Here is a 17307-nt window from a genome sequence, read left to right as displayed (position 1 = left end):
AAAAATGCTTTAAAGATCTATGAGGCATAGCCCTAATGTAGGCCTATAATTGAAAGTTACCTTCCACAATGGTTAAAAGTATTTAAGGTACTACTTCAACCTCCCAATTTAACACTTTATTCGTGTTGACATTTTCATTATAAAGGTACTTTTGTCCTTTCCGTGAAACACTGAGAAATAAGGACATTAATGCTTTACTAACAGACATACACACAAAAATACAGAACTTAATTAGGGGGTTTGCTACGCTTTAAGCATAACAAAGTACTTGTAAAATTAGTATCTAAAATATTTTGTTAATGTCATCAAATTTCATCATAACAATGTATATTTGCTTGGACCGATGATGACCCGAAATGACGGCTTACTATATGAAATGAAGACGACTGGTCCAGGGTGGAGACGATTGGTAATTTATAGTAAATATTACCAAAATAGGCCACAAACTATTGATACATAAACAACGTAAAGCGTTTAAACAATTCATTATGGTTAGCTGAATAAATGTTTTACTAAAGTGCGTTATCGTTTTCTTAGCATAAACTAACATTTTGGAATCAAGAAAGAAAAAGCAAAAATCGTACAGTTAAGACATCAATTAAATTGAATACGCCTGTAATAATAAATAAGGTGCAACACCAACGATAACTAATTTGTAAAGTACAGTGATGTGTTGGTACTTAAAAATGATTCTTGCTACTACCAACAGTACCAACGGTTCTAAGGAATAGAACCGGTACCAAAAACCAACGTTCACAGTTGAGAACTATAGTACAGCCGACCAATTATATGAGTTAATCAAGTCCCGAGGTTATTGATCTCTTGGTTTTTGATTTTCTCGTAAAACGTTTTAAAACGGCAATCAAAGTTATTTCCCAATAATTGCTTTATTTGTAAACAACTTTTAATGTAAACTTATCGGTGTCAGTTTTTAAAAAAAAAACAACCTCATGCAAACAACTTTTTGTTATTTAATAGATTAGGCCCTACGTACCTATTCTCTAAACAACAATGATTGGTAAAGGCTATCTTAGAAGGAAATGTGACAAAAATCACACAACGTTGGGTTTTTGGACGTTTGTAATTTTATTTCTTAAGTAGGTAGGCCGTGTATTCTAGGGAAAAGTACCAGTATCAAGGATCGTCGTCGAACAGTTTGTTATGAATAATTGGGTAGGCGTACGTACCCAAGAGCATGGCTGTATGGTCTAGCGATTGCATCACACGGTGAGTAGGTACTATTGACTATATAAATATAGTCAATGGTAGGAACAGAAAATAACACATTAGAAAAGCATGTTTAGCATCATCCGTAAACCTCTGTTACAATCAACCACTGCAGTTGTGATTTTTTACTTACCACTTTACACAACACCGCCATTGAAGCGCCGTGTCAATGAGTGGAAACCATATTTCTAAGCCATTGGCGACGATCATTATTAAATTTAAAGTTTCCCAGCCGTATACAACACTGATTCAAGGTCTTCTTTCTGGTTATCAAAACTCAAGAACAATTTATACACAAAGAATCTCTGGTTCCTGAACTGGATGATGCCTAGTTATTTAATTTCATTTACACGGTTACACTATTACACTATATTATTGCACTTTCGATTAATTAAATCCGTTATGTAAGAAAAACGTTTTTAATCACTTGGGATTTACATTTAAAATGTGATTGAAAAAGGTTGCGGTATTTGTAAACAACATTTGTAAACATATCAGTGACAGCTAGGAAAAATAATCTTGATCCGAACAGCTGTTCGTTATTTCATAGATGATTATGCAATAAAAATTGGACGAAAACTTGACACAAATCACACAAAACTACATTTTTGAACGTTCGTAATATTATTTACAAAGTAGTGAGGCCATATTTTAATGGCTAAAGACAATCTCGCCAATCCAGTGAATACATTAAAATGACTTGGATCTTGATAGGTACTCTCGTTTTCCAGGAGAAGATAGCGTAAAATGCCATCTTGAGTGTTACAGACAAAGGGAAAGACAGACAGACAGACAGACAGACAGAAATTGAGATAAGACTTGTTTCTGCTTATTTAATGTATAAGACGTAAAAATAACCTAAAAATATATAATTCTGAGCAATGTACAGACAAAACTCTAATTTTATTTATATAAGAAGATTAAACAGTCTTTTGGCCAACTTATATGAAATATATTGAGGGGTTTTCTTTATCAATGATTAATCATGGTACGTCATAGTATACAAAAACAAGCAAACTACAAAAATTGTCTTTTTCTCAATAAGAAAATTACATTGTATTTAATTTAAACTTTTTGGGAATTTTTTCCGTAGGCCTAACCCTTAGGCTCAATGCTTTCATATACAAAATTATAAATTTGTTAAAGCTCTGCATAATGGATTTCAAAGAAATGGCAAAATTTTATATTTTTAGGGTCAAAAAAGAGAAAACCCTATTTTTTCCCATAAACATCCGCCCCCATAGTCCTATCATGCCAGTTGTTCAAATAAATGTAGGTCTACACATTAATAAAAATTTTTTTATTAAAATTTTATATACTTTTTACTTGAGTTAGGCCCCTATATAAATATTATATAAATAATTATATCAAAAAATATACAAATGTATATATTAGCCGACCCATGTGAAGCATTCACACTGAATCCTACTCAAATCCCAAACATTGAGGTTCACAACATACAGTTAATTCTGCGTAGTAAATGTATCGTTGATTTAAGTATGGGTCCTACTTCAGGAATAGATGCATGCATCTACATTTTAGATAGCCTAATAACCTTTATAAAAATATAATGTCAAGTTATTTATGTTTTTACATATTTACATATTTGAACACTATGTTTAAAGTAATAATATGGCCATAACCGATTTTTGTTTTGATGGCTTTGTTTTTACACATAATTTTCACTGAAAAAGCGCACAAAAACAGAATGTGTAAAAAGCACTGAGACAATTAATGGGCTACTAGGAAAAGAACCGACGATTTAAATATCCCACACCATAAAACTTCTTTTAGCGAATTTCCCATATAGGGAATAAGCTATTACCGTAGTACTCATGGACAGATCTGCACCAAACTTCACTCGAACCATCCTTTAAAGATGCTTAATAATGCCTGAAAGTTTCATTACAATCTGTCAAGCGGTTTCGGAGTCCATAACGTATATACATATATGTATATACACACATACATAGTTCCTCTTTTATAGATATAGATTTTAAGCTATTACCATAGGTCTCATGGTAAGACCTGGACCCAGGACCGATTTATTTTTCATTTTGAGATCCCTAGAGGCCAAAAACACCATCCGTTCAAATTCATATATCTATATAAATAAAATTAGAGTTTTGTCTGTACATTGCTTAGAATAATGAACTTTTTGGTTATTTTTACATTTCATAGGTCAGAGAAACCGAATCAAACCTTATCTCAATTTCTGTCTGTCTGTCTGTCTGTCTGTCTGTCTGTCTATCTGTCATTCTCTTGGTAACGCTAAAATACGCACTTTATTACAACTACTCCTCAATAACTATAGCACTGTCCCGCCTGAAACTTATTTTCCAAATACTATACATATATGAGATGGTTTTAGACGTATTTCATCGAATATGAGACAGTTAGATATTTAACAGTAAACCCTTGAAAATCAAGTTTTTGTCGATTTTTGACGTGGAATTTCTGGAAGCCCATGTTAACCTTATGAGAAATGAAATTATTGAATCTTAACAGCTGTTTCAATTAAACAAGTTGGTTCTGTTCTGTGATGTTCAATAGCATTAAAGTTACAAGGATTACCAACAGGGTGCAGCACTAGCACTATTATTTCTTTTACATTTATGACAACAGCTAATTTGCAACCTGGAGGCGAGTGAGCGTAGCGAACGAGCTAACCTGAAGGCAAGTGAGCGTAGCGAACGAGCTAACCTGAAGGAAAGTGAGCGCAGCGAACGAGCTCCAACATACAGGTGAGTGAGCGTAGCGAACGAACTTCAACCAGGACGTGATTGAGCCATGCAAACGAGATCAGATAGTAAAAATAAAAGTAAGCCTACCGTTATAGGATCGACCGGCAGACACAGAGGTAATTTAACCTTTTATTGATTGTCATACCGATCCGGAACAACAAAAAACAACATAAAATGAAGCTATGTATAATAGTTTGGCCAGCATATCTTAAAATATGCAAACCAACTGCTGTTCGTTATATAAGAAGGTTTCAACTGAATATTATAAGATCCCCGTGCGTAGAACGGGTACACAGCTAGTATATATATATTTATGTGTCCGTTAGCGCGATAACTAAAAAATGATCGGATTTTGATGAAATTTGGTCCAAACGTGTTTAAACCTACGTTTATTCGAACGAGTTCGCGATCCAGCATAATTGGACCATGGGAATGGGGGTTTATGGGAGGTTTTATGGGGTTTTCCCATTTTTGGCCCAAAAAACAAAAAAGTTTTCTATTTCTTTTTAAACCGTTTTTTAGAGCTTAAAAAAAATGTACTATATTGAAGCGCTGTTGTATGCCTAACGGTCTCAGAGAAAATTAAAAAATAGTGTAATTTAAAATTCCCATGTTATTCTTATGGAGAAAATGAAAATTGTTGTAGTTTACTTGTTTATGGATATATATATATATTTATGTGTCCGTTAGCGCGATAACTAAAAAATGATCGGATTTTGATGAAATTTGGTCCAAACGTGTTTAAACCTACGTTTATTCGAACGAGTTCGCGATCCAGCATAATCGGACCATGGGAATGGGGGTTTATGGGAGGTTTTATGGGGTTTTCCCATTTTTGGCCCAAAAAACAAAAAAGTTTTCTATTTCTTTTTAAACCGTTTTTTAGAGCTTAAAAAAAATGTACTATATTGAAGCGCTGTTGTATGCCTAACGGTCTCAGAGAAAATTAAAAAATAGTGTAATTTAAAATTCCCATGTTATTCTTATGGAGAAAATGAAAATTGTTGTAGTTTACTTGTTTATGGATATACTGAATATTGATAAAATTTGGCAAATTTATTTATTTCATCCCATAGGCCTACTATTGACTTATGGTCAAAAAAGACTTTTTACCTTCTCCGTAGCATTACTGACGCCATCTATCCAGTATCACTGGTCAAAGATGAAGGGAAGAAGTATGAAGAAGTAAGTAAGCAGCAAACCTAAGCACTCGGTAAATCTAATGTTATTTAAATAGGGAATAAATATGTCTTATTTATGGAAATGTTTTAGTAAAAATGTAATCAGACAATTTGAAATTCGCTTAGTCTGCATGTTTGCTGCGGCGGGGGTATTTTTTTGTGTTTAACAATGCCACAATGCTATTTAACTCGCTGCCCGACAAGCTCAAGTCAATAAGTGAAGTCAATGTATTCAAACCAAAATTTAAAATATTTCTAATCGAAAGCCGTTTTTATTCTGTAGAAAATTATCTAAACAATAGGTGGTAAAGAGGTTTGTTACTTATGTGAATGTTGTATTTTAAGAGTTGTTTCTTTTTAGCATGGGTTTATGAGGTATTAAAAATAAAGGGCTTATAGAGTAAAAAAAAAAAAAAAAAAAAAACTCCAATGGATACAACAGAGCGTTCTACGTCCTTGGTTAAGGACCTAATCAAAACTGATATAGACAGTTTACTGTCGGTAACAAATTCGACACAAGATAACCATTCATTGAAACCTGTAGGCTAGCAAAGAAAAGATAATTAGGTGATATTTGAAGATGGAATTCTTATAGTTCGTAGGTATGTTGAAATGAAGGCCGTGTCGTAAAAAAAAGAAATGTAAAAGCTGAAAAATCCACGTGGTAACTTAAAGTTACTTACTTTTGAGTTGTTCTTGTTTAAAAAGACTTCTTTAAAGTGAATAATCTGATTTCATCTCCAGGATTATTTATCAAAGAAAGCACAGACTAGAAGTTTTGTTGTGGTCATGGATATAATTATTAATTAAAACACTTGGATTTAAGAAATAAATATTCATTTGTTTTGATTAATTTAATTCACATGTTTCAGCTGATCGAATAACGTGAATAAACATTTCAAGTCTAAATTACTTGCAGAATGATATAATAGATCGTTTTAAGAAAACGATGTGATGTGAAAAGTAAAAAGGGCCCTCTTGTCGTCGATGTAAAATTTTCAGTTCGGTACTATGTGATGGTTAAAAATATCGAAATTTGTTTTTTATCGATTGTTATACTACCTTATTTAACATAGAACAGGACATTTTATCGGTTAAAATATTGAATAAAAGAAGTAAAGGTACTTTCCTGTTATCTGGTACCTGCGAAAAAATTCTTTAACCACAAGTACAACTTCGTCGATCCAGAGTCCAGAGCACATACTACCGTTTAGGTTAGGTTTGGTTAGGTTAGGTTAGGTTAGGTTCGTTTACTTACAATACTCATGTTATTGATAAACTAACCTAACCTAACCTAACCAAAGTACAACCAGGTACCAGAAAACAGGAAAGAATTTTTTCGCAGGTACCAGATAACAGGAAAGTACCGAAGTGAAAGGTCGAAATAAATAAATTTATTAGCCTCTGGCATGGTCTGAGAAAAGGTACTTCTTGTCACTCAATTTGTTATTTCACCATAACGACCAGATGAGGTCCCATTTCTAATATCCTTTTTATAAACAGACTTTAGTCCAAAAATTGAATTGTCATTCATTCTAGTGGAAATTTAGAGAACTACACTTAACAAAGTTCAGTTTACAGATAACAAAATAACTCACAAATTTTGTGGTCCTGACAAGAGGGTACTTTTTTCATATAATGGAGAAATAACATGAACCTTAAGGCCCACCAGAGGTACCTTTTCTGGAAAGTGATTTTTACGACATGCTTCAATAAAACAAAGAATAAGAAGAATAAGAATATTTATTTTCCTTTTGACAAATTACATGCATTTGGAATCATCAGTTAAACAAGGCATTCACAAGGCAAATTAAATATCAATCAACATGCTTCTACAAAACTCTCAAAATTTCTACAATAAATAAATAAATATACAATAATAAATAATAACTTTATGTTCACAACTAAAAAACTAAAAGATGCAAGGTCTAATTACACATGCAAGTCAAATAAATATCACATATCAAGAGTCAAAACTTAAAAAAAAAATTGTTTCTTAAATATGAAAAAACTGTTTTTACAATGCATACTTGAAATTTTAAAATAGGATAGTCTTTTCTCAAAATGGCCCTTTTCCCTAAAAAAAAATAATTTCAAAGTAAGTTAGATGCATGGGACTTGCACTACCTAAGTGATTTGGAATTTAATAAGGAATTCAAATATATATGTAAAATAAAAAATTCCTGACAACAGGTCCCTTGTCACTATTTACATCAGAAATGAGGATACTAACTTAATTAATTGAGCGGAGCGATGCGAAGCTCTTTGGGATCAACTTCAATGCAAACTTTATAACACTTAATCTCAATAACGGCTCAACATATTTTAGCCACACTTACCAAGGTTGTTTTGTCAAATGTTTGGATGGTTTAGACGTAACCAATTTCAATTTTTGATAATGCCTATATAATTTAAAATTAACTCAAAGTGTTTAAATTTTAACATTGGCTTTATGGGTTGTCATGATGGTTACAAAATAACAATGAAAATGTAAACAAAACAACGAATCATAGCATATGTTAAAATCAAACCACGACCGAAACACAGTACAAAGGAAAAAAATTCAGATGATGACAACTAATCAAACAATACAGAAGTCTTAGGTTTACATTTAAGTCGCAATTTGGAAACGACCATTGATCGAATACCTAGAGAAAACATACTTTCTTAGATATATTATTTTACAGATTTGATTTACGTAGCTAAATAAGGTTATATAACAAAAAACATGTTGTTTTAAACAATTTATCGGTGAATCACATTCATTGATCCATCTCATTTATGGCAAACTTAAACAAGTCCACAGTTTAGGAAGTGGTGAAAGAAGTAGTAAAGGCAAAAAGTGTGGAGTGTGGGAACATTTGTATTTTGTATTATATTTATAAACATTTTTTTCATTTTTGCTTTATTAAATACCCTCGCAGCAGCAAACCTGCCGACTAAGCGAATTTCCATTTGTCTGAATTGATTTTCATTAAATATATTTAAATAACATAAGGTTTAACGAGTACCTAGGTTCGCTGCTACAAGGAAACTAATAAGGTGTGTTTTTTAGTCAAATATTAATAGCTTAAGTTAGTGTAAAATAAATTAATTTCCCAAGTTTGATCAAATTATGTCCATAAACAAGCAAACTATACAACATTTTACAAAATATTCTCCATAAGAATAACATGGGAATTTTAAATTTAAATTTTTTTAATTTTCCCCGTTACCAATAACCGAACAAAAGTTTACTTTGATATACTTAATTATTTGTTTTTTTAAGCTCTTTAAAAAGGTTTAAAGAGAAATTGGGAAATTTTTTATTTTGAATGTCAAAAGTGAGAAAACCCAATTTTTACCCCATAAAACGTAAAACCGCGTTCCCATGGTCCGATCATGCTGGTTCCCAAACTCATTCAAGTTTATCCTGCTTTAAACCTTTATACAAAATTTCATCAAAATCGGACATAAATTAGCCTACTCAAGTTATCGCGTTCACGGACGTATATATATATATAAATCTCTCTCTCTCTCTCTCTCTCTCTATATATATATATAAATCTATATAGGCCTATACAAAACCTATATATATATATAAATGTATACATATATAAAAATTTAAACGAATGGTGTTTTTGGCCTCTGGGGACATCAAAATGAAAAAGTAAATCGGTCCCGGGCCTTACCATGCCACCTACGGTAATAATGCTACTTCGCTATAGGGAAATTCGCTAAAACCATGAAACATGATCGCTCTGCTCAACTGGCTTTCACTGCTGAAAGCAATCCTAGTAAGTTAAGTTATAGGTAGGCCTAGGCCTACTTAACACTAGGCTACTACTGTATTTTTAACCATAGGCTATAACTTAAGTGATCTAGGAAAGTAAACGTGTAATTTTAAGTAAAATTTCAGAGAAGCGGTTCAACTCGATGCCCACTATTTTCAGTACGGTAAACATAGGTAGGCTATTAAGTAGAATCTGAATTTCACAAATCACAATCTATTGACAAATTAACTTTTTTGTAATACCCAACCTGAAGAGTTTGCTAATGTGTATTATTTTGAATATACTGATTCAAAGGCTAACTTAGGTCTATAATAGTTTATCTAGTTGAGTATGCAGAGTTCCCTTCCTATATTTTATTTTAAATATTACCGGTAGTTTATATTTAACTTAGTTAAACTCAGTCATACCTCAGAGTAAAGACTTATGTAGTACTACAACTCTGAGGTTAGGGCCTATACTAACAACAAAATGATACAATGAAGTTTATACCTATTTTATTAGATAACTTAATTACCCTTACCTTTGACAGTGTAGCTGCTATGTAAGTTACCTTACTTGTTTGAGTTAAACTTTATATCAAGCTAAGGCCTGAAATCACCTCTTTTCAATATGAATAGAGTTTCAAAAAGGTAGTCAAGTTGGTCTAAATAGTACACCATAAAACTATAATTTTACAAAACACGGCTGAATTTTAAAGTAGGTTACCAGTTATCTTTCAAATGTTTTTAACACTCCACTGTCACTAATCAAGACACAGCAACTAGGCCCTAACTGTTGTTTTGTTGTGTGAATTTTCTATTTTGTCAACAATAGAAACGTCAATATGAAGGCACTGGTGTCAAAATCTCGTCTAGCTAAATTGGCAGCTATACTGTAATCATCGTTTTATGATAACTTATTTATGTTGGGGATATTGGCAAATTAATGTAAAGTAATACTATTGTCTATTGGATGTTGAATTGATATCAAATTATTAATTATTGTTGTATCGAGAGTCAACGGTTATACTAAATTTTAAGCATTTAGGATTAACTTTTATTATTAAACTAAATTTAGTATTATTTTACATCGTTTCATGTGTTTATTTATTGAATATAGACAGATATCTCGGCAAAATTTTTTAAAATTATCATTACAGATAATCTATGATGGTACTACACTGGCTGTTTGCGAGGAAAGTAGTGGCGCAGTGGCAAGTAATTGGTAATGCTGCACTGAGCTAAATGCTGGCGTTGGCGTTCATAAACATTTTCTCATTTTAGCGAATTTCCCATATAGGGAATAAGCTATCGTGGGGTCCCAGTTTATCGACATCCCAAAAGATCGACACTGAAATAGTCCCACTTTGTCGACAACTCAAAATGTCGACAGTGTCGGTAATGTGGGATGTCTGTAAAGTGGGATGTCGCTTATGTGGGATGTCTGTTAAGTGGGACGGTTGTGTAAATTTTCCCACTTTATCGACACGCAAAATGTCGACAAGCAAAACAGATCGACAAAGAGCGGGAGATTCAAATTGAAGGTGAACAGCTCTTGCTGAACAGATCGGTTGAGTATAATGAGAGTCGTTCTTTTTTAAACTCTGAACGACTTCTATTCACGGCGCTTGCAGTCTCCTTCAAATTTGTCAATGCAATCTCAACTATCTTGTGTATATAATATGTGTTCTGCCGTTTGAAGGCTTAAAATAATTTGACATTTGTCGCACTTGTATTATGATTTATTAACTGTTTTTTTTTCGTGTAAGAAGGTAGTTAAAACTTGATACCTAGGCCAAACTTTGCTAGAGGATGATTATGGTATCCATCCAAGTTTTAGCAAATTTCCCATATAGGGAATAAGCTATTACCGTAGTACTCATGGTAAGACCTGGACGCGGGACCGATTTTTTTTTCGTTTTGAGGTCCCTAGAGGCCAAAAACACCATCCGTTCAAATTCATATATATATTTATATCTAATATATAAAATTCTCGTGTCACAGTGTTTGTCTGCAAACTCCTCCGGAACGACTTCACCGATCGTTATGAAATTTGGTGTGTAAATTCTGTAGGTATGCGAATCGGACGTAAACTATTTCCCGTTTCGAAATTCTTAAAAGGGCTCCGCCCCAGTGGCTCTGGAGTTTCCCATGTTAACCTTGAGAAATGGAATTAATGAATCTTAACAGCTGTTTCAATTAAACAAGTTGGTTCTGTTCTATGATGTTCAATAGCATTAAAGTTACAAGGATTACCAACAGGGTGCAGCACTATTATTTCTTTTACATTTATGACAACAGCTAATTTGCAACCAAAAGGTGAGTGAGCGTAGCGAACGAACTTCAACCTGGAGGCGAGTGAGCGGCAGCGAACGAGCTAACCTGAAGGCAAGTGAGCGCAGCGAACGAGCTCCAACCTGGAGGCGAGTGAGCGTAGCGAACGAGCTAATCTGAAGGCAAGTGAGCGCAGCGAACGAGCTCCAACCTAAAGGTGAGTGAGCGTAGCGAACGATCTCCAACCCAAAGGTGAGTGAGCGTAGCGAACGAACTTCAACCAGGACGTGATTGAGCGATGCGAACGAGATCATCTTGAAAATTAAACGTAACGGTACTTTCTTTCCATCGGTCTGTCTTAGGGGAAACCTATAACTTAGGCGATACGAAGTTCGCCGGGTCAGCTAGTACCTATATATATATATGTGTCCGTCAGCACGATAACTCGAGCAAAAATGATCCGATTTTGATGAAATTTGGTACAAACGTGTAAACGTACGTTTATTCGAACGAGTTCGCGATCCAGCATGATCGGACCATGGGAACAGGGGTTTACGGGGGGTTTTATGGGGTAAAAATAGGGTTTTCCCATTTTTGACCCAAAAAACATAAAATTTAGCAATTTCTTTCCAAACCATTTTGTAGAGCTTAAAAAAACAAATAATTTTACCTACGACCGTTTTTTAAAGTAGCCATTTCAGTCCAATTCTTAGAATTGAAAAGTTTCACTTTACAGCTGTTTACTTTCATATCCGCATAGTTTAATTTCATATCCGCATAGTTTTCTCATATCCACACAGGTAACGGACCAATGAGGTTCAAGTATTGAGAGAAAAGAAATAAAATTGTAATGCTTCGATCGTCAACTAATCAGCTGATCAGCTGATCAGTTGACCAATTTAATTGTTGATCCGACTTGTTCATGTTGATACTCGCGTATTCTTAATTAAGTTGGTGGAAGTCCAAAAATAAATTAAATACTTGCCGAATTGTACCTGATACAATATTATTTATGGTAAGAATGCTGCTAGCAATGTAATTTTTAACGATGTTTAACAAACACGTAACTACAGGAAATCAGCTGATTATACAACAAGTCGTTGCATCACTTTCAGTGGCAATGACAATACACGAAAACATAACCTCTCTAAAAAGTTATCAGTAGTGATTGTTCGTAATTAAATCCAGATTGATAGTAATTAAAAAACGGTCGTAGGTAAAGTAGTGTACGCAACTCGCGTTAATAGTCTTTACGACACTCGTAGAAGTTTTTAAGGCACTCGCCAAGGCTCGTGCCTTAAATTTTCTACTCGTGTCGTAAAGACTCACTTAACGCAATCGTTGCGTAAACTACTATAGTATATTGAAGCGTTATTATGCGCCTGTGGTGCCACTAAACTGTCTAACACAATAACCATGTGTTCTGTATTTATTTAATCATTTGTTTATTTTTTAGTTATCCTAGCAACCTAGGTAACAACAGTTTTAACAACAGTTTTTTTCTGATTTGAATCTAGTGGATTACACTACTTAACTATTCTCTGTAAATTAAATGACCTTTTACTAGAATGATTTGTTTTAGTGCGTCTATCCGCTAGAAATGGTGACCCCGACTAACAAGTAAATTATTTCAAACTAAATTAATGTTTTTCCTACACTAAATTTCAACCTTCTACCAAAACTTCATTTATTTTTCACCTTTCTCCAAATTATTGTTTTACGCCATGGACCAAGAACTTTTGGAGCGCCTAGCTCAATTAGAGAGTGAGAATGCCAACTTACAAAGACAACTTCAAGATTTGAATGGAAGACAAGAACAAAATCACATTTCTGTACATCCTCAAGAAGCCAACCTACCTGATCTTCCACCAGTTCCACCACAGCATCAGCCAGACCCCACAGCCAATTCCGACGAACGACATGAAGATCATCACATCCACCGGGTAAGCATAAAACTTCCACCATTCTGGAAAGAGAAACCAAGGCTCTGGTTTTCCCAAGTTGAGGCTCAGTTTACACTGGCTCACATTACGAGTGAAACAACTAAATACTCTTATGTCATTTCACATCTTGATGAGCGCTATGCTAATGAAGTGGAGGATCTTATAATAGATCCACCTGTTGAAACTCCTTACTCTACTCTCAAGTCTGAAATAATCAGACGGTTGTCTCTATCTGAGGAGCAACGCATTCGTCAGCTATTGATGGAGGAGGAACTAGGTGACAAAACTCCTTCTCAGTTCCTACGCCACCTTCGATCACTTGTAGGTTCGACCACAATCCAAGATAGTTTACTGAAAACTATTTGGATGCAGAGACTTCCTGCTCATGTACAGAGTATTTTGCAAGTGCAAACAAGTGCCCAAACTGACACACTTGCAATTACTGCCGACAAAATTCTAGAAGTCCAACCTAACGCATCTTTTTGTCATTCTCTAACTAGTAGGCCTACATCTTTGAATGCCGTTAATTCACCAAATCCTAAATCTTCAATTTCTGATGACTCAAAATTAACTGAAGTTTTATCAAAATTATCTGCTTTGGAGTTGCAAATGAAAAATATGCGTAATGATGTTGATTCCCTACGTAAAAGGCGACCTAGGTCACGTCAGAGGAGTTTGTCAAGTAACCGTTATCACGCAGGTAGCTCCTCTGACACTTTAGAGCAAACCAATCTATGCTGGTACCACAAGCGTTTTGGCTATCAAGCTGAGAAGTGCATTCCACCATGCAATTTCACTTCTCCGACAAACTCCAAAGGCAGCCAGTGATGGCGTCAGCTGACTGCCAAGCTGGAGGGCGCCGCCTACAAATCATCGACCGGACTACCAATACAAAATTTTTAATTGACACTGGATCTGACATATGCTGTCTCCCTAAATCATTTGTTTGTAAGAACCAAAAGCGTATTGAATATGAACTTCGTGCAGCAAACAACTCTGCCATTCACACCTACGGTATGATGACATTAACATTAAACTTAGGGCTGAGACGAGCTTTTACATGGAATTTTGTCATTGCTGATGTTAATACAGCGATTATAGGCTCTGACTTTTTAGCACACTTTGGATTGCTTCCTGACTGTCGTAATCAACGGTTGATTGACAGTGTAACAAACCTTTCTGTTCTTTGTCAATGTACCTCAATCCCTCATTTCAGCATCAAAACTATCACACCCAATTCTTCAACTTCATCAATACTGGCAGAATTTCCCATGATTACCCGACCCTCTGGTACACCAAGAAAAGTGCTCCATTCAACCTTGCATTTCATCAAAACGACCCCTGGCCCCCCAGTTTCATCTCGTCCACGTCGACTCGCTCCTGATCGGCTTGTTATAGCCAAAGCCGAGTTTGATGCCATGCTCACCGATGGTACTGCACGTCGATCTGATGGACCTTGGTCATCACCCCTTCACATGGTCCCTAAGAAACCTGATGGATGGCGCCCCTGTGGAGACTACCGTGCTCTCAACGCTAGGACTATTCCTGACAGATACCCTGTTAGACATATCCACGATTTCACCCATTCTCTCAGAGGTTGCAAGTATTTCTCTGTGATCGACCTAGTGAAGGCCTACACACAAATCCCTGTCAACCCTGAAGACATCCCGAAGACAGCCATTACAACCCCCTTTGGATTGTTTGAATTCCCCTTCATGTCCTTTGGCCTCCGCAACGCAGGACAAACTTTTCAGCGTTTCATCGATGAAGTAGTTTTTGGTTTAGACTTCTGCTTTCCTTATATAGATGACGTCTTAGTTTTCTCTAAGGATGAGACTGAACATGAAGCCCATCTACGAACTCTATTCAATCGGTTTTCTGATTATGGCATACTCGTTAACGTAAATAAGACTGTTTTGAAAGCTCCAAAGGTTACCTTCCTAGGATATGAGGTATCATCTGCTGGTACTCGACCACTTCCTGAACGTGTTGAGGCTCTGCAACAATTCACCCGTCCCTCTACTGCAAAAGGTTTGCGTCGTTTTCTCGGCATGTTGAATTTCTACCGCAGATTCATTCCTTCAGCAGCCAAGCAACAAGCAGCTCTCCATGATGCCCTCTCATCTCTACGTGGAAACCAACCTGTAAATTGGACTCCTGAATTGGATGCTGCATTCTTATCCTGCAAAGAACATCTTTCCAATGCTACCTTGCTTGTTCACCCTGACCACAAGGCCCCTCTCGCATTGTTCTGTGATGCCTCGAGTACCCATGTAGGAGCTGCTCTCCAGCAGATGGTTGACAATAAAACATGGGAACCTCTCTCTTTCTTTTCACAGAAACTGACACCAAAACAATCCCTTTGGCCAGCCTATTACCGTGAGCTTTTCGCTGTATATGCCGCCATTCGTCACTTTCGTCACTACCTTGAGGCAAATCATTGCATAGTTTTCACAGACCACAAGCCAATAACATTTGCCTTCAGTCAAAAACGTGAAAAACTACCTCCTGTTCAGCAAAACCAACTAACATTCATTTCACAATTCACTACAGACATAAGACATGTTTCTGGATCGGCCAACCTAGTAGCTGACGCATTTTCTCGTGTAGATTCATTGTCAACTACGGCTCCCAGCATTGTAGATGCCAAAACTTTGGCACATCATCAAGACTCTGACCCTGAGCTACAAGAGATCCTTAAGGGAGAGACATCTCTTAATTTGAAGCTTGTCAAAATTCCTGGAACAGACCTTGATGTATACTGTGACACAACAACTTCAGTACAACGACCCTTTGTCCCTGAGCCCCTTAGACGCTCAGTTTTTTAATTCTATACACAATCTAAGTCACCCTGGCATCAAAGCTTCGGCAAAACTTGTTTCTAATCGCTTTGTTTGGCCCCGAATTCAACAAGACTGTCGAAACTGGGCCCGAGCCTGTGAGAAATGTCAACGTGCTAAGATCTCCCGTCATGTATTTACACCCCATGGATCGTTTTCACTCCCATCATCAAGATTTGATCATGTTCACATTGACATCATTGGACCACTTCCACCATCCGGACCATACAAATATTGCCTAACAGCTATCGACCGCTACACCAGATGGCCAGAAGTTCATCCATTGAAAACCATCACCGCAGAAGAAGTAGCTGAGGCTCTGGTGATGTGCTGGTTTTCCCGTTACGGCTCACCCTTGCGCATCACAACTGATCAAGGACGCCAATTTGAGTCAGCATTATTTCGTGCCCTTGGAAAGACCTTCGGTGTAGAACGAATCAGAACTTGCGGCTATCACCCTTGTGCTAATGGTTTAGTCGAGAGATTCCATCGGCAGTTTAAGGCAGCTCTCATGTGCCACAATGATTCAACATGGCTTGAAGCACTTCCCATCGTACTACTCGGCATTCGCAGCGCATATCGTGAAGACCTTCAGGCATCTACTGCCGAATTAGTTTTTGGCCACCAACTCCGTCTACCTGGAGAACTTCTAGACCTCCCTCAAGACACAACTCGTGAGGAGGACCCGGCTGACTATGTAGTTCGCTTACGTCGACACATGTCAAATTTAAGACCTGTGCCCACATCTTGGCATGATAAACCAAAGACCTTCGTTTTTCAGGAGTTAAAACGGTGTACTCACATATTTTTGCGAGATGACTCTGTTAGACGATCACTACAACCACCTTATACTGGACCGTTTCCCGTGGTATCTCGTGATGATAAAACTATGACTATAATCCATCGTGGTAAACGTGTGAAGGTGACGTTGGACAGAGTAAAGCCCGCGTATCTATTGCAAGATCTTACTCCTTCAACACATACACCCATCCACAATGAACATTCCAGAAATCCACCCTCCACAGTGTTCCCACTCAAGACCCTACTCTCAAGCCAACCCAAGCCTTACGTGACCCGATCTGGTCGTACTGTGAAATTTAAAGTGCCCGGTCTTCCAGACTCCGCAGGGGGCTAATGTGGTGCCACTAAACTGTCTAACACAATAACCATGTGTTCTGTATTTATTTAATCATTTGTTTATTTTTTAGTTATCCTAGCAACCTAGGTAACAACAGTTTTAACAACAGTTTTTTTTCTGATTTGAATCTAGTGGATTACACTACTTAACTATTCTCTGTAAATTAAATGACCTTTAACTAGAATGATTTGTTTTAGTGCGTCTATCCG

General features: G+C 36.2%; 1 protein-coding gene across 1 annotated transcript in view; it reads right to left on the bottom strand.

Annotated features, from left to right (window-relative positions):
- Positions 1-9691, bottom strand: part of LOC128998110 (uncharacterized) — a 37413-nt gene extending 27722 nt beyond the window's left edge. Inside the window, exon 1 of the mRNA XM_054424111.1 lies at positions 9446-9691. The gene's annotated coding sequence lies outside the window, so the exon portion shown is untranslated. The remainder of the gene's footprint in view (positions 1-9445) is intronic.
- Between the last annotated feature and the right edge of the window lie 7616 nt (positions 9692-17307).

Source organism: Macrosteles quadrilineatus, unplaced genomic scaffold, assembly GCF_028750875.1.
Source record: "Macrosteles quadrilineatus isolate MER2022 unplaced genomic scaffold, UCM_ALF_1.0 Scaffold_1__1_contigs__length_201487025, whole genome shotgun sequence".
Taxonomy (NCBI): Eukaryota; Metazoa; Arthropoda; class Insecta; order Hemiptera; family Cicadellidae; genus Macrosteles; species Macrosteles quadrilineatus.
This window is presented reverse-complemented; position numbering and strand designations above follow the sequence as displayed.